Source organism: Sciurus carolinensis, chromosome 9, assembly GCF_902686445.1.
Source record: "Sciurus carolinensis chromosome 9, mSciCar1.2, whole genome shotgun sequence".
In the NCBI taxonomy this organism is placed as follows: domain Eukaryota; kingdom Metazoa; phylum Chordata; class Mammalia; order Rodentia; family Sciuridae; genus Sciurus; species Sciurus carolinensis.
Genome location: NC_062221.1, coordinates 108,528,219 through 108,552,318, shown reverse-complemented (window position 1 = coordinate 108,552,318; position 24,100 = coordinate 108,528,219). Strand labels below are relative to the sequence as shown.

Here is a 24,100-nt window from a genome sequence, read left to right as displayed (position 1 = left end):
ATCCATTCATCAACTGAAGGGCATCTAGGTTGGTTCCACAATCTGGCTATGGTGAATTGAGCAGCAATGAACATTGATGTGGCTGTATCTCTGTAGTATGCTGATTTTAAGTCCTTTGGGTATAGGCCAAGGAGTGGGATAGCTAGGTCAAATGGTGTTTCCATTCCATGCTTTCTGAGGAATCTCCACACTGCTTTTCAGAGTGGCTGCACTAATTTGCAACCCCACCAGCAATGTATGAGTGTTCCTTTTTCACCACATCCTCGCCAACACCTATTGTTGCTTGTGTTCTTGATAATCACCATTCTAATTGGGGTGAGATGAAATCTTAGGGTAGTTTTTAAACCACTTTTTCAATAGACTACCAAAGAATAGTGTTTGGATTTTTTTAAAAATGTAAAAAAGGGAAAAAGTAAAAATTAACAAATCACATAATTTGAATCACTTTCTTTTATGTAAGAGGAACAATAATCTCATGTGGAGCTTAGGTTTTGCAATAAAGATAATGATATATTCATTTAGTCTTGAATATAGGTTATTCATAAATATTTGCCTAGAATATGATAAAATTGAATTGGGTTGTACTGAATTATTTTAATGGATTACCTACAAACATCTTATAAAAATAAATAGTTTTACTTCAATATTTTATATAGCATGATAAGGAAAAGATAACAGTAAAATATTTACAATATTAACACATTTATTTTTTTAATCAGGTGATTATTTGCAAATCACTAAGGAAAACTAAATCCAATATGATGGTAACAAAAACAGAGAATGTGGACAAAGATAATTTATTAATTATGAACAAAATGCATTTTCATTTCCACCAACGGAAAACAAAAAAAAGAATTAAAAGAATTCAATATATACAAACAAGGTTTCTGTTACTACACTGTGAAATTGGGAAACACAAAGTTTCTTGTATAACTTTAGAATTCATCTGTTCTTTTTCCTCCAGCTAAAGACAACTTTGGATTTGTTTTATAACTCTATAAACTAAATTGTGTTTTGTATAATTTATAAAAATGGTACCATATTGAATAATTCCTCTGGCTCTCTGCCTTCAGTCATCATAATAATGTTATTGATTCATTTTTTTCTTATACAGTATATTCGTACATATACATAATTGTCCTCCAGTATCTGTAGGGGATTGGTTCTAAGACATCCACACATACCAAAATCTATCAATGCTCAAGTCTGTTACATAAAATGGCTTAGTATTTGCATCTAACATGTGCATATTAGATATTATATATTTCAGATCATCTCTAGATTATTTGATACCCAATATAATATAAATAAAATAAATAGTTGTTATACAGTATTGTTTAGGGAAAAATGACAAGATAAACAGTTTGTGTGTATTCAGTACAAACGCAATTTTTTTTCATTTCCCCTGAGTATTTTCTCTCTGCATTTTGTTGAATCCATGGATACAGAATCTGTGAATATGAAGGCTGACTGTATATATTATGTAGAGAACACTTTTTGATATGACAATACTTATTATATATGTATGTATGTATTTAAATATTTTGTATTTCTTGACTAGTCATTCCCATAGAGTGAAATCTCAGTAGAGTTAGATTGTACCAGTAAAATCGACCATTTCAATTCCAAAGACTAACAGAGTGTTTGGTACATAATAATAAGTACCTTGTAAAATTATCATCAATGTATTTACTTATAAAATTTCATATACACATATAAATTTTTATCAAGCAATGGCAAGATTTATTAAAGAAATTTTTTTGCATACTTTACTTTTCACCTGTTTGTTTTGGTGTTTCTAATGATATTAGTATCATCAAGAAAATAAAAGTAGCAATTTTACAATACATTTAATGGCAATTGGTAGTCACTAAATTTCCCTATTTTGATTATACATGATTACATAAGTCTTCAAATTAGCACTGATTATTTGACAGTTATGACCCTACCTGTACTTTCATTTTTCTTAAGGTCGATCAAAGGTAACCTAGAATCACAGACATTATATACTCAAACAAAACGTTCATATAAATAATCAGATCTGGTGTATCACAAACATTTGTAAAACCTGACCTATAAAAATAATTGGATTTGGGGATACAGGTATGGTATTAATATAGTAAATGCTTAGCCTGCCCTGATTATTACAAAAGAACAGTGATAGTATTTATAGCAAATATTTTTATTATTTTATTTTGGGAGAGTCACCAGAGATTAAACTTAGGGACATTATCATGCATATATGGTTATATCAAAACAAACCTCATTACTATATATAACTATATATCACAAATAAAAACATGGAAAAGGCATAGCCAATAATTCTCCACTAACAGATGAAGTGATAACCAACATGTAGTATGCCCATCCAAGAAGATTTGGCATAAAGTTGGGAAGAGTTTAAGTAGATAAGCAAAATGACACATGATTTGAAGATAATTTGAGTTTGCTATGAAGAATTGTTGTGTGGTGCATATGCTGGAGATAATTTATCTATCACCCATGTATGTATTTTTGCTCAGAAAAATAGGAATATATAGCAATACATGTACGTGGAAGACACCAGAAAAGACATACCAGCATGTTAGTACTGTTTATCAGAATGTTATGATAGATGCTAATTGTGTTTTTCCCTTTGTGCCCTATTTTATGTTCTTTTAATTTTCTACACTGAAAATCAGTTACTTTAATAATAGAAAAATGCAGGCCACTTTAAATTAAGATGACTCAAATACAGGGTTGTATTTATATTTATTTCCTTATAAATTGAAAGTGTGACTGGTAATTATTTGAGTTTGATTGGGACTAAAACATCTGGAAGGCTATCCAAGAGATAAGGGGTAAAAATGGCCAATAAATAAGAAAAATGTTCACTCTTCCAAATAAACAAAGGGAGCATAAAATTAGATTAACTAATTATAAGCTACCATTTTAACCTAACAAAGTATTCAGCATAAAATAAAAACATTCCTTTTCTTTCTTATGTTATAACTATATCTATGATTAAAAAATATATATATTTATTATTCTTGTTATAATGTTAGAAATACAGTAAAATCCTGTTTTAAAAATGTTTATAATACATTGCTTTGTAGTAAAAGGAAGCAAATGTGTGTATATATAAGAACATATTAATATCAGCAATCTCCATTTGACAAGTGTACTTAATATTTTATTTTTTCATTCATACTTCTGTTATTTTTGAAAAGTTTTAAAGTAACACATGCTGTTCTAAATTACAGAACAAATCTGAAAATTTATTTTAATATATTCAATGTGATGTCTCCCACATTTGTGGGATCACACACTTATGTGATTATGTGGCAATAACTGTACAGGTCATTCAATAATCTGATTAAAATATTTCTACTGTATTCTGATCTGAATACCAGAATACCTGCATATTTTTGATTTCTTGAAACTTACTTATGGTCTCTATGTCTCATTTTTCTCATCTAAAAAATGACACAAATACTAACATTATTGAAACAATGAACTCTAAAATTGTACTAGTTCTAATTATAATAAGCACTTATTGAATATTTATTAATGTTCTGGAATAAGTCTAAACAATTTATGAGGATTACTTTACTGAGTTCATATTAAAACTGTTTTAGCTAGCAAACTTATGTTACATGTTTAAGTATTGCTATTTTCAAACACTTTTCTATTTTCTCATAGTCAATAAAAGATAAAACTAGGATTCACTTTACATAGTCTAATTTGAGTTTCCCTGAAATTAATCTCTTACTATATAGCCCCAACAAAGGTTTGTTATCCATATTTATTATCTACTCAACCTGGTAGACATTTTTTAATGCTTCTTAAATCTCCTGGCTTAGATATTCATATATATATATATATATGAATATATAATTGAATATATATGAATTATATACTTGTGGATTTGATAAGAAATAATGTTAATAATATTGTTACCTAGAAAATAATAGATGCTTACTGAAATTCTGCTCCCTGTAGTGATGGAAAATAACTCAAACTGTACTGTAAAAAATGTTATAAGAATTGGTAATTATTCATAATATGTTTTTTATTTTTTCCTAAATTTTACTTCTCCAAGCATTCAGTTTTGATTGAAACCGTATATATTTTGCAGTTTTTAAAATTGTTGTTAAATTTTAATATTGACTAGACAATATCAATTTTTTTACATGAAAACACTAGTCTAGATGTTGTTTTGAAGGTATTTTGTAGTTAATATAATTATTTTACTGAAAGCAGATAGTCCTCCATAATGAAGGTGAACTTCCTCTAATCAGTTTAAGGTCTTAAGATAAGCAAAAATAAAGGTTTATCAGGAATAAGGAAAATTTGCTTCAAGACTAAAACAGAAATCTAATCTGAATTTCCAGGATTCTTGCCTGCCCTATGAAATTAGGACTTGCCACCTTTGATAATGCTATGAGCCAATTATTTAATCTTTGACCTCTCTCTCTCTCTCTCTCTCTCTCTCTCTCTCTCTCTCTCTCTCTCCTTTTGATTCTGTGTTTCTGGAGAATGCTGATACAGTTGTATAAAAATACTTTTCAACACATTTTCATATACAAAAGAACAAGAATATGAAGCCTAGTCACGCAGTTGACCTAACTTCCTTTTATAGGGAAAACGGTATTAATAGAATAACTAAATACAAAACAAACAAACAAAAAGAAGGAAAAATAGCAAGAATTTTAGTCACCTGAAATAAAATGGAGACGAAAGAAACAATCAGCTCATAAAGAAAGAGAAAAGGCTGTTTTTTGGCTCATGGTTTGGAAAGTTCAGTTCATAGTTGGCCCCATTGATGTTAGGTCTGTGGTGAATCTGCACAATAGGGCAGGGAGTATGTGGCAGAGCAAGGTCCTCACCTCAGGATACACAGGAAGCAAAGAGGGAACAGGAAAAACCGGAGTCCCTCTATCCAATTCCAGGGCATGCCCTTAGGCACCGAAGAACATCCTATAGGCCCTACCTCACTAAACTTAGTTATTTGATAATTACTCTCATTATTTTATTATCAATTCCATAAGTGTGAAGCATATAAGTCATTTTAATCTTCCTTGGATAGAAACTCATTAAATGATTAAAACTACTTTTCATAGAGATTTAAAATCTTTTCTTCCTTTACAGAACCATTTTTTAAAATTAAAATTCAAAGGGAGCCCCTCAAAATGTTCCTTATTATGGCTTAGTGATTTTCTAGTAATTTTAAAGTACAAATAAAATGTATTTTTAAAAACAAGACTTTGCTTGTTGTTGTCTAAATCAAGTGAATCTTGTTATAAAATGCAAATGAGAGGGAGTTGCACATTTCAAGAAAAAATATCCATATATAGAGAGACACCTGCAGACAGATAATGGATGAGTAGCCTTGTCTGTATTGAAAAGGTATAAAATTATAGAAAGTGTGCAGTTACATTGCTAGCCAAAAATAAACAAAAAGGAAGCCCTTAGGAAGTAGTCTGTTGTTTGGGCAGAAGTATGCTTTGGAAAGACAGAGAAATATTTGAAATTTATTTTAAAGCCCTGTACTTTGAAATGATGTTTTCTTAAGAAAGGTATATTTTCACTTTTATAAATTCTATTTTATAAAATAAATTTATTTCCTGCTCTAGATCCTTAGTTGCCCATTAAAGTCCTACTCACTAAATTGATTATTATACATTAATTTAATGATCATTAATATATAATGCATTTTTAGCTTTTGGTCTTAAGTCAGTATTACAAATCATAAATTACATAAGCAAATGACAACTATACAATGAAATCTGTTTTTTCAAACTATTGCCGAACAGACTGACCAAACCAATTGAATAACTTCATCAATAATTTTTCTCCCACATATATGGTTTTATTATCACAAACACACAAAATCCTCTCTAAATAACTGTTTAGTTCTTTATGATTCCACAGTTACATGTAAGTCCATCACCAAGATTTTAATCTTATATAGATTTTAAGGACCATATTTAATCTCTGTCATCTCATTGAATTAATTACAAGGTTGTGTGCTTGTGTGGTTTTATTAAATAAATGCATGGATAACTGCATTTTTTCTATAACTTTATCAACCAAAGTCAACAGCAAGGACCAAATGGGAACTATTAGCAATCATATTATCTTTTCTTTGCATTCATATATTGTTTGTAACTTGTTCGTTTTAATCATTATTTCGACTTATTTTTCTGACATTTGGGAAACAACTTCAGTTACACCCAGAGACATTTTTTTTGATGATTGCTTTCAAGGGAAGAAATCTTCATTTTCGAAATGTGCATTCTGGATTAGAATTCTTTTCTGCACCATTCAAATTCAATAAGTTGTTGCATTTTCTCTTACTCTATCACTGGAGAATCTCCAGTTTGTTCACCTTTCTCTATCTTCACAGTATTCCTAAATTTCAGATTCTACCATCTTTGGGTTAAATGTCTGGGGTAGATTTCTCATTGACTTTCCTCCCCTTAAAATATGTGCTTCCATTATTTGTTACCCCAAATAAAAATTATCTTCATATACAGGTAGACATTTGCTATCTCATGTCAAAATCATTCATTAACAAATGATCACTGCATGAAAAAGTACAGCTTTATCTAGACTTAAACCATGTTTGAAAATTTCCCTCCATGCCTAATCATGAAGATACATTCTTTTCATAGTCCCCTAAATTTTATTTTATTGGGATATAACTTAATGAAAACATATGTTTTATGGCATATGGCATAATTTTTGATACATTTACACATGTCAGGATGCCTAAAACAGATAACATACCTAACAGTTCAAATAACGTATTTTTTGGTGGTAAGAACATTTAAGATCTACTTTCTCAGTTAGTTTCAAATATACGATAGTTATTATTATAGTTACTATACCATACAATAGATCTTCCAAATTTATTAACATTATTTAACTGAAACATTTTATTCCTTTAACTGAAGCATCTTTACATTCACCCATATTCCAGCCCCTGGAAACCATTTTGTTTTGTACTTCTTTGAGTTCCACTTAGAGCCCACAGTGTTTGATTTCTGTGCCTGATTTATTGACCTTAGCATAATTTGCTACAGTTTCATCCATGTTATCACCAATGATATGATTTTGGAACCAATATTATTCCAGGTGTATTCACAGTTGTCCCTCTGATCTCTGGCGGATTGGTTCAGGACACCCAAGAATAGCAAAATCCACAGATGCTCAACTATTTCTATAAAATAGTGTGGTAATTGCACATAATCCACATATATTCACTTGAATATTTTAAATCCTCTCTAGTGAATTTGCAATAACCAATACAGTGTAAATCTGTGCATAGCAAAAGTAATTGAATTTTTAGTAGTAATGACAAGAAAAAATATCTGCATATTCAGTATGAACGCCAGCTTTTTTTTATGTGACTACAGAACCTGCAACTATAGAAAACCAAATATATGTGTATATTGCATTTTATCATTCATCCATTAATGGATATTTAGGTTGATTCCATATTCAATTTATTATGAGTAATGCCACAATGAACATGAGATTGAAGATATCTCTTCAACAAACTGATTTCAATTTCTGATTTCCTTTGAATATATATCCAGTAAGATTTCTGGGTCACATAATAGTTCTAATTTTAACTGATGAGATAACTCCATTTTGTTTTCATAATGACTGTATGAATTTACACTTCTAATAGTTTACCAAGGTTCTCTTTTCTTCATATCTTCTACTAGACTACTTTTTCTTTTTTTTTTTTGATCATAGTCTTTTTAACTGATGTAAGATTATATTTGATTTCAGTTTTAGTATATATTTCCCTAATGATTAGTGACATTGAGTATTTTTTTCATGTATGTTAGCCTTTTCTATGTCTTCTTTTGAGACTTGCCTGTTCAGGTTCTTTGTCCATTTTTAATCAGGTTAGATGTTTAGTTATTGTGTTGATTTATTTATATATTTTGGATATTAACCATGTATAATATATGACTTTTGCAAATCAATCATGATTTTTAGACCCTTTATGGTTTGGAAATGAAGTATTCCCCAAAGACTTGATTCTTGCTTGATTCAGTCCATGGAGGTGGTCACTCTGGCTCTACCTGCCAGGAAGTATGCTCTGCAACACCCTCTCACTAAAACACAGTAGAGAGACAAGTTTGAAAAACAGCAATCATGTGTTCTTGTAAAATAAATAAATGCATATGGTTTTAACCCTTCCATTACTTGAATAATTCTGTGGGCCTTCTGAATTTAATGACCATATTTTTTTTTTTCCCAATTTCTTTTCCTCCTACATTCTGCTTTCCCCCATCCTATTTTTTAAACTTCATAGCTTATATTTGAATTGTTACATATGTATAACTTCTATTGAATGCAGAGGTTTCTATATTATCACTGCTAACACTTGACACAAGCCCCCTTCCCTTTTCTGGAAGGTTTATCATTTCTCTAAATGTATTTATGTACATAATGTCACTTTCACACAATGTTTTGTGGTTAACTTTGTGGAGTCTTTGTGATTCTTTTTAAAAAGGAGTAGAGTTGCAACTGGAAAACACACAAAGGCACCAGAAATAAAACTGATAGTTGTTGATAGGAAAATAAAAGGCTGTGTTGAAGGTTTGATTCCCAAAAGCAGCAGTGTTCAGAGGTGGGGCCCTTGGAGTGTGAAAGGATTGTGAAGGCTCTGACCTCACCAGTAGAGGAATTCATTGAGATATTTAAAATCTAAATGGACTATTGGGAGGAGGTGGAATGTATAGGTGGTAGAACCAAGTAGAAGGGAGAGTCCTCGGGACCTGATCTTGGGAACTCTGTATCTCATCCCCAGCTCCTTCCCCTTTCTCTCTGCCTCCCTCACTCTTTCTCAGCTGCTATGAGATGAAATGTTTTTCCCCACGATGTTTTTCTAGCATGATTTTCTGCCTTTACTCAGGTCCAATGCAATAGAACCAGACAACCATGGACTGAAATGTCCATGAGCCAAAATAAATAAATAAACCGTGAGCCAAAATAAATCTTTTTTCTTTAGGTTGGTTAAGTCAGGTATTTTGGTCACAGAAACAAAAGGTTGACTAACCTACCCTCATATGGTCTTTGCATTCTATACCCTGTTTCTAAAGTTCAGAGTTTCTGATTCTATATTCAGAAATATAGAGAATCCTCTTATTTGGGATATGAGCAATGTAAGGAAAGTGAAGTGGACTTATCCACATCACTGTAATTTACCCTAATATTATATAAATTCCCTTTAAATTTCATATCCTATTCTGGCTAAGTTTTAAACAAAGTCTTTCTATTCCTCCTACGAGAACATTTTTTACAACTAGGTATGGCCATGTGACTAGGTTTTGGTCATGATAATGAGGGCAGGAGTAACTTTGGACAATTCCCAGTCTAACCAATGTAATTGCATATCAGATACTCTATGTTCTCCTCTCTACCTAGATACAGTATCAGTGGGGGAGCTCCAAGATCCTATGCAGTGACAACCTCACTGGGTGGACTAGGAATTAAAATTTTAATAATTGTATAAGAGAATTCCCCTTAATGCCTATTATAAACCAAGTGTAAACACACCCATCTTTACTATGTTAGAGGACTGAGACTTTGGTTACTCCAGTTAGTTTCTCTGAAGAATAAAATTTTCCAGGGATCAGGGTGTGGCTCAGAGGTAGAACGCTTGCCTGGCATATGTGAGGCACTGGATTCAATTCTCAGCACCATATTTAAATAAATAAATAAAACAAATGTCTACCAACTTCTAAAAGATCTATAAAAAGAGAACATTTGTGTTAATTTAAAAAAAATTCCAACAGCATTTTTAGTGTGTTATACACATATATATTGTTATCACTCTGTATGAACTTGTGAATATTGCTGAAATAAATTCATGCAAAAATAGGAAAAAGGGACCATTCTGTCTTCTAATCTTTATCTATAGCTACATCCTTACCTACATATTTTTGGGATAATCATCATTTGCTTAAAAACCAAAGACTTCTTTTATTCTAAGTAAATTTTAATCTTAGTTAATATACACTTACATAATAACTTTTAAAATCAAATATTGGTTTAGCTCTCAACTTTAATGGCACTTGGTCATTTAAGGTAGACTTCATAATTTTCTAATTTATGTTTACTGTACCTCAAATTCATCAATGTTAAAATGATCTAGAGATCTAATAAAGATTATTAGTAAAGGAAACAAAAAGAATGTTCACGGTTATAACTAGTTGTCAATTCATGATAAGTACCTGTACTTTAATCTAGTGACTGTTTTCAGGTGAGTACATGAACACATACAACTGCTTTGCTGTAATAATAAATGCATTGGTTTTATTGTAAACAGAGTGAACAAATAATAATACATAAGATTCATTATTAAATCTCAACTTGTACTAAACATGTATTTATTAATTTAAAAAAATGAACTTGTTTCAAATTGTGTCTTCACCACCTACAAGCAGTTTTGTCAGTCATTTAATCACTCTTGCTTCAATTTCCCTATCTAGCAATATTTATGCCAATAGTCATATTTCAGAGTTACTGCTTTCAGATTACATGAAACTTTTTATTACAAGTGTATAATGCCATGCTCAGCACATACCAAACACTCAGAAAATACTGGTTTCCTCCCTATCGTTCTCAGGTCTTTTCTTATTAAGCAGTATTCATCTCTTCCAATTTACCTCTTATTTCTACTTAACATCAAAATGTACATTATCCAAAATGCCATGATTTTAGTTAGGCCACAAAGAAAATTATTCCACAAACATCTATTCATATAAGATGGGTTTCTTTAATAACCTCTTAATGTATTGACCTTTCATGTTAGATCATGGAGTGCCTGCTATTTACTATTGCAAATTGACTTTAGCATCATGTTAGGTTTAAATTTTATAATGACAAAACAACTAATAACTACACAGTACTTCCTATGTGCAATGCACATTTATATGTATTCTACAAGTATTGACCTGTTTAACTATCCCCTGAAATACCGTGATATCAGTAAGGTGATCTCAGTTCTTTTATAAAGCACATTTGAATTTTCATTTGCAGGACTCTGATACTTGTGTCTATGCTTTTGTTTGTTTATTTCTTTGCTTGTTTTTTAATGTGTTGGTTAAGCATTATAAATATATGGAGCAAAATAACATCTGGAATAATTTCAAACATCATTTTAAATACATCAATGGACTGACATGAAAGTAAAGGATATACCAGGCCCACAAAGGAAATGAAAATTGCAATACTAGAAAATGCACAGATGCCAAAGCTGATTCTCAGCCTGAGGATTTTCACTGAAGCATGGATGTATTTATTAGGCTTCCGTTCAATGACTACACTAGGAAAGGAGATAAAATCCAGAGACCACACTTGCTGGGGAAACTAATAGGACAAGACTGCATAAAACTAGAATTCCCGATGATACACATTTAAAGTAAGGTAAATGTGATGTAATTCTACTAACATAGGAAAATACTTCAAAGAAAAATTTCCCCTCTCTCCTTAGTATTGTGGGCCTCATTTATTAATTAAGGAAATCATGAAAACCATGAGATTTAAAACAAAACAAGGATGCAAACCAATTCAAGTCACCTTTGAAATAAGCAAAAGTAAAATAAGCCAGACACAGAAAGATAAGTACTGCTTGTTCTCTCACACATGAAACTAAAAAAGTCAACCTAAATGTAGAGCCTTGATCATGAGAGATTGGGAAATGGAAGGGAGTGGACAAAGGAAAGCTAGATTTGTTAAGTGAATGTTGCCTGCAAGAGTTGCAATATCACATTCAATCCTATCAATATGTATAGTTAATATATACTAATTAATGAACTAAATAGAATTTCAAAATAAAATTAAAGCACAAAACAAAAATATCGTGCATATTTATGAAAGGAAAATTAGAAGTTCCTATTTGCAGAAAACATAACTATATACTTAGAATGCTGTTTGTTTTTAAGAGTTCCATAATTTCTGAAATGTACTTAAACTGCCAAGCAAACACTACCCCAAACACACACACAGACACAAACAAGCATGCCAGTGATTCTCTGTACTGCATTGTTATCATAATTATGGACACCAATAAGCATAATACAGAATAGTTGTGGCTTGTGTAACCCCTTTCCATATTGACCCTGAGCTCAGTCATATGACCTGCATCAGCCAATGGGACATCACCAAACCTGATACAAGCAGCTATGCTGTGGGACTTGTCTTTTCCATTTTTTTTTTCAATACTGTGACCATTATATAAAGAAGTAATAGCAAACCTACTGTAAAGTCCTGTCCAAAAGTTAGCACTAACTTCTAGACTTGTGAATAAAACCATCTTGAATTTCCCACCATCAGAGGTACCAGCCACCAGATAAGTACAGCTGCAAAAATGACCACAGATAAGCCCAGAAGTAGAGCAAGCAATCCATAGTGCCAATCTATCAAACCATGAACATGTCAATAAGAGTAATTTTAGGTTTTGGGCGGCCTGATACATAATAATATTAGTTTATATACCCTTTATTGTATTGCATATATGTTGTTCTTCATGCAAGAAAATAATACTTGAAATTATAATTTTTAAATATATTTATCTATATACATTTTTAATTGGCTGAATATCCTCAGTACAAATATAAAGTCTATAATACCAGAAGATTTGTTTATTTGGTTCACCATTTATCTTCACAGCCTAAAATATTTTGGTGATGGAACAATATTTTAACTCATTTGAATGAATAAATGACTAAGAAGTGTCTTCAGTTCAAGAGATTTCTATTAATTATTTTCCAGGGAATAGAACTTCCAATGATATTTATTTTCCCCAAAAAATGGTCCTTGTCAATTACCTTCTACATAAATTAATACTTAAAATTCATGCTTTCCTGTTTATTTTTTCTGCTAGAGGAATTTGTGGTACATGGGGAGAGTAGGGTCTTTTCAAAGTTACAGATAAAGGGCTTTCTCAGAAGAAGAACAATTATATTTCAGGATTCCAGCAACCACATCATCCAAATATCGAATCTCTAGTGAGTCTTATATTAAATGTTCTAATAAGTTAGTCATACACACAACATCAGTGAAACTCCTATTTCCACACCTACCATCTTTAGAAAAAAATAATTTCTGGGCTCTAAAGCAGATATCTCAGGAGAACTGTATTCTCAGAACCCAGTTCTTACTTTAGTTATAACCTCTACAAGTTGCTACACAATATTTTTCATTTGTCTAGAATCTACGGACTAATCTTTGCACTTAACATTTTTGGGAACGATCTCTTAGCAAAACATCGTGTCCCTGTATATTTACTAAAACTTGCAGGGAGATGCTTGTATTTCTGCAAAGAATGTCTTTTTCGAACAAAATGTATTTGGTACATTGTGGCTATCTCAAAACTTAGAAATCAGTAGAGCTGGAAACCCTAACCATCTATTTTTTGTGTTCGTCTTTGAGAGCCTCAATATGTGTGTTTGAATGTTGCTTTCATGGTCAGTATTGTCTGGTGAATATGCCTGCCATGATATCTTAAGAACTGACATTTCTTTGCCCTGTGTGATAGTGACTTTATCTTTGTTTTGTAATTCTGCATATGCATATGCATCATTTATGAGAATGCTTATTTCCCCAGGGTCTTGCCAACAATACAGTATGTCAACAGACCTTGCATTTTAAAATCTAATTGATTAGACATGATCAGTTTATTTTTGTGTGGTGTTATTTTATAAGTAAGGCTAAACATCCTTTTCTATGTTGATAGGACTTTTATACTTCTATTTTCCATGACATTTGTTAATAGCTTTGATTTCAGTTATTACCAGGTTTTTGTTTTTCAATATTTTTTAAATACTTTTATTGGTAGATTTTAGTTGTATGTAATGGTGAAATTTTTTGTTATGTACTCATATGTACGCATAACATAACAATACAATTTGGTCAGATCATTCCTCTGTATGTCCCTTTTTCCTCCCTTCCTTTGTCCCCTGGTCCCTTGCCTCTATTCTACTGATTTCCCTTCGATTTTCATGAGATCACCCATCTTTCTTTTTTCTTTTTTGTCTTTCACATATGAAAGAACACATATAAGCCTTGACTTTCTGAATTTGGCTTACCTTGATTAATATAATGTTCTTGTTTTAGTCAGTTTGTTTACTGCCATGATTAAAAAATCTGACAAGAACAATTTTAAGGAGAAAAAGTTTATTTGAGTGCTCATGGTTTAGAGTCCATATGAGGCTGGTTCCTTTCCTTAGGCCTCAAGGTGAGGCACAAGAGCCTGGCAGAAGAGAGTGACAGAGGGAAGCAACTCAAATGATGATAGGAAGCAGAGAGAGAGATTACACTCAACAGATACAAAATATATAACCCCAAACTCTCCTCCAATGACCCACCTCCTCCAGCCACACCCTACCAACCTTCAGTTTCCACTCAGTTCATCCCATCAGAGGATTAATTCACAGATTCCATTAGGGCTCTCATAATCCAATCATTTTTCCTCTAAACCTTCTTGCATTGTCTCTCACATATGGTTATGGAGACACCTCCCATCCAAACCATATCAGTTCTCAAGTTCCATTTTTCTGCAAATCACATAATTTCATTCATAACTATGGATGAATAAAACTTCATTGTGTATACATACCACATTTTCACTCTACATTCACCCCCTGACAGACACCCAGGCTGGTTCCTTAGTTTGGCTACTGTGAATCATGCTGCTATAAACGTGGATATTCACGAACTGCTACAATATGCTGAATTTAATTATTTGAGAAAAATACCAAGAAGTGGTATAGCTGGGTCTATGCCTTGTCTTTGAGAAAACTCCTCACTGATTTTCATAACGGGTGTACTAATTTACGATCCTACCAACAGTGTAAAACTGTACCAATTTCTCCACAGCCTCTCCAACATTTATTATTATTTGTATTCTTGATGTCTGTGGTTCTAACTGGAATGAGGTATAATCTCAGTAGAATTTTGATTCTCATTTCTCTAATTACTAATAATGTTGGGCACATTTTCATATATTTGCTGGTCATTTGTATTTCTTCTTTTGAGAAATATATATTTAGTTAATTCATCCCTCTATTAATTGGGCCTTCTTTTTGGTGGTTTTTTTTAAATATATATATATTCTGGATATTAGTCCTCTGTCAGAAGACTAGTTAGCAATGGTTCTCTCCCATCATGTAGGTTCTTTCTTCATATTCTTTAATTGCTTTCTTGTCTGTGCTGGAGCTTTGTAATTTGATGTCATTCCATTTAGTAACTTTTAGCATAATTTCCCAAGCTCTAGGTGTTTTGTTGTCAAAGTCTTTGCCTGCATGTCTATGCTAAAGTGTTGGTCCCACATTTTCTTCTATTATTTGCATATTTTTAGGTCTAATTCCTAGATATTTGACTTATTTTGAGTTGGTTTTTGTGCAGGGTGAGAAATAAGGATCTCATTTCATTTTTCAACACATGGAATACCAGTTTTCTGAGCCCCATTTGTTTAAAAGACTGTCTTTTCTCCAATATGTCTTCTTGGCGCTTTTGTCAAGGATTAGATGATTCTGTCTGTATGGGTTTATTGCTGTGTTTTATAGTCTGAACCATCAGTCTATGTGTCCTGTTTTTACTCCAGTATCATGTGGGTTTTGTTACTTTAGCTTTGTAGTATAATTTGAAGTCGGGTACTGCGATGTCTCCAATATTGCTTTTTTAAGTTAGAATTGCTTTGGTTATTCTGGGTCTTTTATTCTTCCAAATGAATTTTAGGACTTTTTCCTAGAATATTGATTTTCACTTTTTGTGATTAAATAGTAACTAGTTTTTTCTGTTTTTTTTTTTTTTTTCAGTTTCACTTTGATGCTTTATTAATGTTATTATTGCCAAAGAAGTTTTCTAAAATATTGTTCTCTGATATCATTTATATACAAATCAATGAATCCATTTTAGTGTAAAATTTTTAGTTTTGATAATTGAATACAGACATATAACTATTACCATGATTGAGATAGAAGTGTTTTATCTACCTTTGCATGGGCTCTGTTAAGGTCCTTTTGTATAGTTCAGGACAAATTTCACAAGTAGGTTATTAGATGATTCTAAAATTACCAAAGTCAAACTATCCTTCTTTCATTCTATAATCTAAAATCAAATTTCACCCTGGATTGTCCAATTTTTGTGTGTTTTATTATTCTTCACAAATATCACTTTTTTCTTTGCTTCTCATGGTTTGGACACATGTTCTAGAATATGTGTTGGGGCTGAAGGTCATCTTTCAACATTTTTATACATATTGGCTGGAATGTTCATTGCCACACAACTGTATATTAGTTCTTTGAATTACTTTGAAATCTGGTAAAACTGTGACTTTTGCAAGAATCAAAGGGGTAAATATTTTAGTCTTGTGTCTTCTGTCTTCATAGTTTATGTCATTCTCAGAAACCAAGAGATGTCTGACAGAGAGAAGAAGCTCTTGCAGTGTGAGTCATGGATATGTTTGTGACAAGTTTTTAAAGATATGGTATTAGTATCATTTTATTAAGATTTCTGAATCTATTTTCTATGATGTTCACTAAGGAGAAAACACTTCATGGGATATGATATTTGAGTGACTTGGCTTGATTTTTTAATATGCTAAAATGATTCAAACATGAAGTATGATTTTGTATAAGACTTTGAAACTTATTCTTTGAAATGATGAGTTTTATCATCATTCCATTGAGTTTGTCAAATAGAACTTTTCTTTCCTGCTCAAGGGCTTATATAACCTGGGTTATGAGAAAAAGATGAGTGTTGGAAAGCAGTCAGCATTACTCATTGGTAACTGATATCACAAGTATATGAGAAGTAAAAGAGAAGCAAAGTTTGACTTCTTAAGAATTAGAAGTTAGTGTATTGGAATTTTTATAGAAGCTTCAGGCAGTCAATAAAAATCACATTTTATTTTTATATAATTTATGGTATTATACATTTTCTTAATTATTTTCAAGATAATTTCGGGTAACCTATTTATCATTTTAAATTAATCATCTCTTAGTGTACTTAATTTTGCATTTTAAATATCATACTCATTTTCTTGAAGATGAACCCAAAATATATGTGCATATTTCCTGCTCTCAATGTGTTCACATTTACATCCCAGGAAGTCACAGTCCATTTTTATTCTTTTGAGGATTTCCTATACATGATTCAGTGTCACATTTCTTCATAGTACTATGTGGGTTGTAGTAAAAATTTTAAATTCTGATTTAGCATTTACTTTAGGCACTGTGATCTTCTAAGATCATTTTATCTTTTGAGGTAGGTACCATTTTCACTAATATTTTTAAGATCAGAAAAGAGAAGATGGAGAGTTCAAGGTCAAGGTTACATGGTTATGTGAGGTAGAGTATAGTGTGTTTCATCACTGTATTATATTGGGAATGTTTAATCTCTAATACAAGAAATATGACTCTAAGTTGTCAACTTACTATTTAATGTCTCCTTATGTTTGAATTATGCTAACATGTCCTTTCTTCCCTTCCTCTTATTCTTTTACCAACATCTCAAAAATACAATGAATAATGTATGCAGAAGTGTTCTATTGAATAATATCTTGTCAAAACTTTATCTTTGGAAAACCTCATATATCACTTCATATAAAGGAAGACACTTGAAAGAGCAAAGATCTTAGCATGTGCATTATCCTAGGAAATATGGCAATAAATATGAATCCAGATATGAAGCAATTAGGAGGTCAGCATATCTGCAGGCAATAAAATTTTATTCTATCAGCAGAATGGATTTAGGAGAATTGGTTACTTCACATATCTTATCAGAAAGTAATGAATGTAATATATCACAAATTATACAACAAGCACTGGTTTCGGAATGACATGAGTTTTTAAATGTTTTGTGACATGTATATAGTCAGAAATAGTCCTTTGTCATCACTTTGGAATGAAAAATGATTGTAATTGGTTAAGTCAGTTTAGTGTCTGGTAAACTGCAGTTGAAATTCTTTACTGCCCTCCTTCTGACTAGACAGTACTTACTCCAGTACATCTCAATAATAATAAGAAGTGAGTTAATATATTTGACTCAGGTTAGAATTGCCTGTTTTTCAGTCCTCACATACCATGATCCATTGTTTACAATCTAAATTAATATTGAAAGTGTAAAACAAAGATAAAACAGAAAAAATGCTGATATCTTTTATTTCCTCAGCAGTTCTCTGAAAAGCACTTAAAAAGTATACTTCATGCTAATGTTTTAAAATTTGTTCCAATTAGTTATACGTGACAGCAGAATACATTGCAACTCATTGTACATAAATGAAGCACAGCTTTTCATTTCTCTGGTTATACATGGTTCAGAGTCACACCATCCATGCAATTATACATAGGGTAATAATGTCCATATCATTCCACCATCTTTCCCACCCCCATAGCCTCTCCCCTCCCCTCACTCCCCTGGCCCAATCTAGAGTTCCTCCATTATTCCTTTCCCCCCCTACCTCATTATGGATCAGCGTCCACATATCAGAGAAAATATTTGGCCTTTGGTTTTTTTGTGATTGGCTTATATCACTTAGCATGCTCCTCTGTAACTCCATGCAAATGTCATAATTTCATTCTGAGTAATATTCCCTTGTGTATATATACCACAGTTTGTCCTTTGTCCATCTATTGAAGGGCATCTAGGTTGGTTCCAGAGTGTAGTTATTGTGAATTGAGCTGCTATAAACATTGATGCTGCTATGTCACTGTAATATACTGATTTTAAGTCTTTTGGGGATAGCCCAAGGGATAACTGAGTCAAATGGTGGTTCCATTCCAAGTTTTCTCAGGAACCCCCATACTGCTTTCCAGAGTGGTTGCACCAAATTGCAGTCCCACAAGCAATGTATGAGTGTTTCTTTTCCCCCACATCCTCACCAACACTTATTGTTGCTGGTATTCTTGATAATTGCCATTCTGACTGGAGTGAGATGAAATCTTAGAGAAGTTTTGATTTGCATTTTTGTAATTGCTAGACATGTTGAACATTTTTTCATATATTTGTTGATGAACCATATATCTTCTTTTGTGAAGAGTCTGTTCAGTTCCTTAGCCCATTTATTGATTGGGTATTGATTGGGTTGTTCTTTTGGTGTTAAGATTTTGAGTTCTTTATATATTCAGACTTAATTTTAACAAAGACAGCAGGCAATGACTCACTTAACTAGGCTGAGGGAATGAGTTAAATATATATATATATATTTTGCACACCACACGGAGGTTTGCAAGTGATTTCATTGAATGTATTTCTGAATTTATTTATGCCTCATTATAAATAATTGATATGCAGATATGTTTGATATACATTTGTAATTGTATAGTTGAAAAAGTTAAGATTTAGGGATGTTTAAAATGTCCATGGTCTTATGCTTGAATCAGACTAAGCACTAGGGACAGTTTTTGCAAAAAAAAAAAATTTAGTAATGTGAAGTTTCTGGTGCTTTAACATTCGTTACACTTCTGTGGGGTGTTTATAGAGGGGGGGTATTAGGGATTGAACTTGACCACTGAGCCACATCCACAGTTCTATTTTGATTTTATTAGAGATGGGATCTCACTGAATTGCTTAGCACCTCTCTTTTGCTGAGTCTGACTTTGAATTCGAGATCCTCCTGTCTCAGCCTCCCAAGTCGCTCGGATTATAGGAGTGTGCTACCCCACCTGCCTCGTGTGTGTGTGTGTGTGTGTGTGTGTGTGTGTGTGTGTTTTAACTTTTCATAGTGTGTAAATGTTTTAGAAATACTCTTAATATGGAGGTTTTTTTTTTTAACAGTTTGTCAGTTTTCCAGAGAATAGTGATATTAATTCTTATTGTCCTGTATTTCACAGATTTTATATTTTTCATCTGGAGATTTTCCTTTTAAAATGACTATATTTTGTCATAACCAAGATAATGCACTATAAATTTTCAGAAAATTATTATAAATTTAAGAATATTTTACCTGTTATATGGAACATCACATGCCATATCATTATAACATATTTGGATATGACTTTCTTGAGAATATCTGATATATTTGAAGATGAATATTCTTTTAGTTTAGAAATGCTAGCTTTGTTTTTATTGTTCAGGTTGTCTCATCTGCTTTCTATTAATAAGAAGAATAATACAGATTAGTTTAATATTTAGATCAATACTATTATGAGAAATCTATAAATTTCATAAGTTTTAAAAAAATGAATTAAATCTGTATATATGGATGAATATATGTACTCTATATTATTTTGTTAATAACTTTTATTTGCTAAAAGTAGTGTCTGTTCATTGTAAGAAATTAAAATCATTGTAAGAAATTAAAATCACATGTCAAAATCACAGTACTAAGTATAGGCAATCTTCATTTTGCAAGGTGTTGCAGGACTGAGCAGGCTAAATAGATGTAAATTTATCAGAATAATCAATGATAAATATTATGAGTATTTCATAATCCTTAAGCATTTAGTCAAAACATAAAAATCTTATTATCAGTTATAAAGAGAAAGGAAGAAAAGAATGATCACATTCATTTAATGTGCTGTTTTTGAAAACTACAGTGTTTTATTTCTTTTACAAATACCTTAGTAAGCATAGTTTAATTAGGGACTGAGGTAAGAGGATCATGAGTTCAAAGCCAGGCTCAACAAATTAGACTGTATGCAGTTTATGGAGACCCTATCTCAAAAGAAAAATTAAAAAGGGTTGTGGATGTGACTCTGTGGTTAATCACCCATGGGTTCAATCCCCAGGGCCAAAAAAAAAAAATTAAAAAGAGTAGTTTAAGCAAGTGTTTGCCTTTTTCTTTTACATCACATAATATGGAAGAGGATCTCTCCTATACCTTGCCTGGTCTTCATATTCATCTAAGTTGAGTTCAGCCTCCAACATTAGATTTTTTCATGTTGCAATGTGTGATCTCCACAAGGATCTTTAATGTGGACTTTTTACTGGCATCACTTCTTCTGGGATATCTTTATCGTTTTCATCCCACTCTCTTTTCTCAACCGTGTTGACAATTTGTTTTGATTAAGTTTCTCTGTCTCCAAGTTCAGAGTCCTCAAATGGCAGCAGTATCAACATTCCAAAATATAAATATGTTAGAATGCAACAGGAAGTTGAAGTGAAAGCATCTAGTAGCTAGTTCTATAGTTGAGCAAACGGGACATAAAGTCATTAAGTAATGTGACCACAATCCATACACTACTAATAGTGAAAGTGTTGATTTCATCCTAGGCTTCCTGACCCTAGATTCTGTAATATGGAGTCTTGTTACCAAGTCTATTCATTTTACAATTTACCTATCAAAAATCACTAATATAAAAACACTGCCCAGAGGACATTTAGTCTGGATCACCATTTTCAGAGAATAAAGTGAAATTATTAAAATTTGATCTTACCTTCCTGATTCAAAAGGAAGTGCAAAATGTTGCTCCTTGATCATCTGAGATATTCTACTTTTTTTGAGAGTCCAAGTTGCAGAGGCTACTTGGTATTCATTAAATTGAAATGTATAAATTTCACCACTCAGAATAAAATTAGTGAATTGTATATACTATTTCACTTCAGAAACTGTTAATTTTGTCTGAATATGTTTATAAATTAGCCAAACATTATTCATTATTAATAGCATTGTTTAGTACATTTTAAGTTAAATTAAGTTATTCTGTTTAAATATTTTGAACAATTTAATAAAAATCTTTAAAAAATTGTTCAGCAATTTTTTAAAAGAAGTGACTGCATAATGATTTTAGTTGCATTCTAACATATTTGTATTTTTAATGTTTTTATTAGTACATTACAGTTATATGTATTATTGTATGCTGTTTTGACATAATACTACATGCATGGAGTTTAATGTGCTGCTCTTCAGTACTTCCCCAGTTCCTCCCTTTCCCTCCCCCAGTTCCCTTCCTCTACTCTACTGTTCTTATTTAAAGCATTTGGATAACAATGTTCTTCCCAGTTGTGGAACAAGGGGTGCTATATAGACTAAATTTCACTAGGAAAAATGTTTAGCTTAATTCAACATTTTCAGTAAACTACATGATAGACATAGAGTTTGTTAGAATACAGTAAGGGTAGATGAGGAAGTACTATAAATCAGAAGAATACAGTGATAACAGAAGGGCACATTTAGAATGTTGATGAAATTGGAATGTGTCTTGGGATATATAGTGAATATTCATTCACCCAAGAAAAACTCATCTAATCTCCATCTAATAATTCAGCATTCTAATTACATAGCTAGATTTGAATTAATATGTTTACCAAGGATATGCATTTTAATTTTACTTAACCCCATCATAATTTGATTGAAAATATGAATGATTTTATTCATCTACTGACATAGTTGGACACTTTCTGCTTTACACAAATGAAAGCACAGGTATTGAAAATTGAATACTATACAAAGACTAGTCTCTGTATTGCTGTTGAGTCTTTACATATTAACGATGTAAAAGTCTTTTGAAATGTTGTAAACAACAGAGCTGAAACATTACTCTTACTCCTTAATGGAAACGTTTATTTCCTCATTATTTCTACAAAACTGTACAGTTTTATGAAAACCTAGATTTGATTATTTCCCTTAATGGAACAATAAGTATATGTAAGTTAGATTACATTAGAAAAGTAAATGAAGGACAATTCAATAGGCATTGACTTGATAAAAGAAAGAAGTAAAATATTCCTGTAATTAGAGTATTGAATGTTTATAAATTCATACTATTAAATCTTACAGACTTAGTGCAGTATTTGAAGATAAGTATTCAAAATATACAGTAACTTATTTGTTTACTGTAGATGGAACTTTAGGAACTTTCATTCCAGCCACCTCTCCACCCAAAAGTGAAAGATATTTTCTGAGATCAATACTTCTTTTAGCACAAGAAAGAAAAATTCCCTCAAGTATATTCTCATTATATGGCTGTTTCAGTTAACCTGTATCTCATCAGAAAGAAAAAAAACAGGCCATGCCCTGGGTCTTTGTCCTCTTGGTAATCCCTAATCACAGTTTTGCTACTCAGTAAGGAAAACTGCTTCCTAACCTTGAACACGGAAGTCATTATGCTTTAAGTCAAATTATTTTTAAAGTAGAATGAGAAAAGATTAAAATTGGATTTATGTTATTCCAAATGAAAAATATTCTTGAGATAAAACTGAAATTAAAAAAAAAAAACATACTAAGATCATCCTTTAGCTGTTTTAAAATTAGAAATCCTATATTCAAGGACAATGCTTTTTCCCAGAAATTTAACTCTTTTATCTAAATTATAATTAAAATATTTTTATAAATTTTTCTGATATGTTAGTGAAATGTTACATTTTAAAAACATGTTGTAAGGAACAAATCCTTGTGCAATTAACTTTATTAAAATAAAATATTCACAATTTACTGAGTCCAAATTTCCCAAATGAAGTAAGTGATGAAATAACACAGTATTGTGTACAAAAATTATATGTGAGGATCAAATGTCAAAGATTAAAATTTTATTACACATATGCAGCAGCAATGTTAATTGAACAGAAAGGTGACCAAAATAAAAGATCAGATTGGAGAATAGATACATTAACATTATAATTAATGTAAACTCATGGCAACATTTTTCATTTGCAAGTTTCTATTTTATTAATACTGTTGTGACTTTAATGTACCATCCACATTGGTACAGCCAGTCATTTAGTCTATATATGCATCTTTGTTATCAATAATTTAGCCAAGACTTGTCTTTAAAATCAGTTATAAGTTAAAATAATATCCTAGAATAATTTTTCTTTGCAACCTTGCTTTTCAAAGAAAGTGTCACTCTCCCTACAATTATTTTTGTAGTTATTGTGACATTTTAATTCCTTTTGGATAAATCACTCTTAGATAAACTACCTATCTTGTCAGAGCCTCGTTTGCCTGGGAATACCATAACATGTTTATACAAGTAACATAATTATATCCTGAACTCAACTGATTAAATTTTCATTTATAACCCATCTTCATTATTCTAGGTTAAAAAGTCTTCATATAAAGAAATCTTAATTTACGTAAATGAAGTTGGTTTGGAGTTTTGCATTCTAACCTCCATTAACCCATTATAAAGCTAACCCAGTATGAGCA

The 24,100-nt window shown here is 31.5% G+C and overlaps 1 non-coding gene across 1 annotated transcript; it reads right to left on the bottom strand.

The window, feature by feature from the left end:
• Nucleotides 1–2,044: 2,044 nt before the first annotated feature.
• On the bottom strand, nt 2,045–2,173 carry LOC124993835 (small nucleolar RNA SNORA72). The gene has a single exon (XR_007110354.1). It is a non-coding gene; the product is annotated as a small nucleolar RNA SNORA72 (small nucleolar RNA).
• Nucleotides 2,174–24,100: the final 21,927 nt, after the last annotated feature.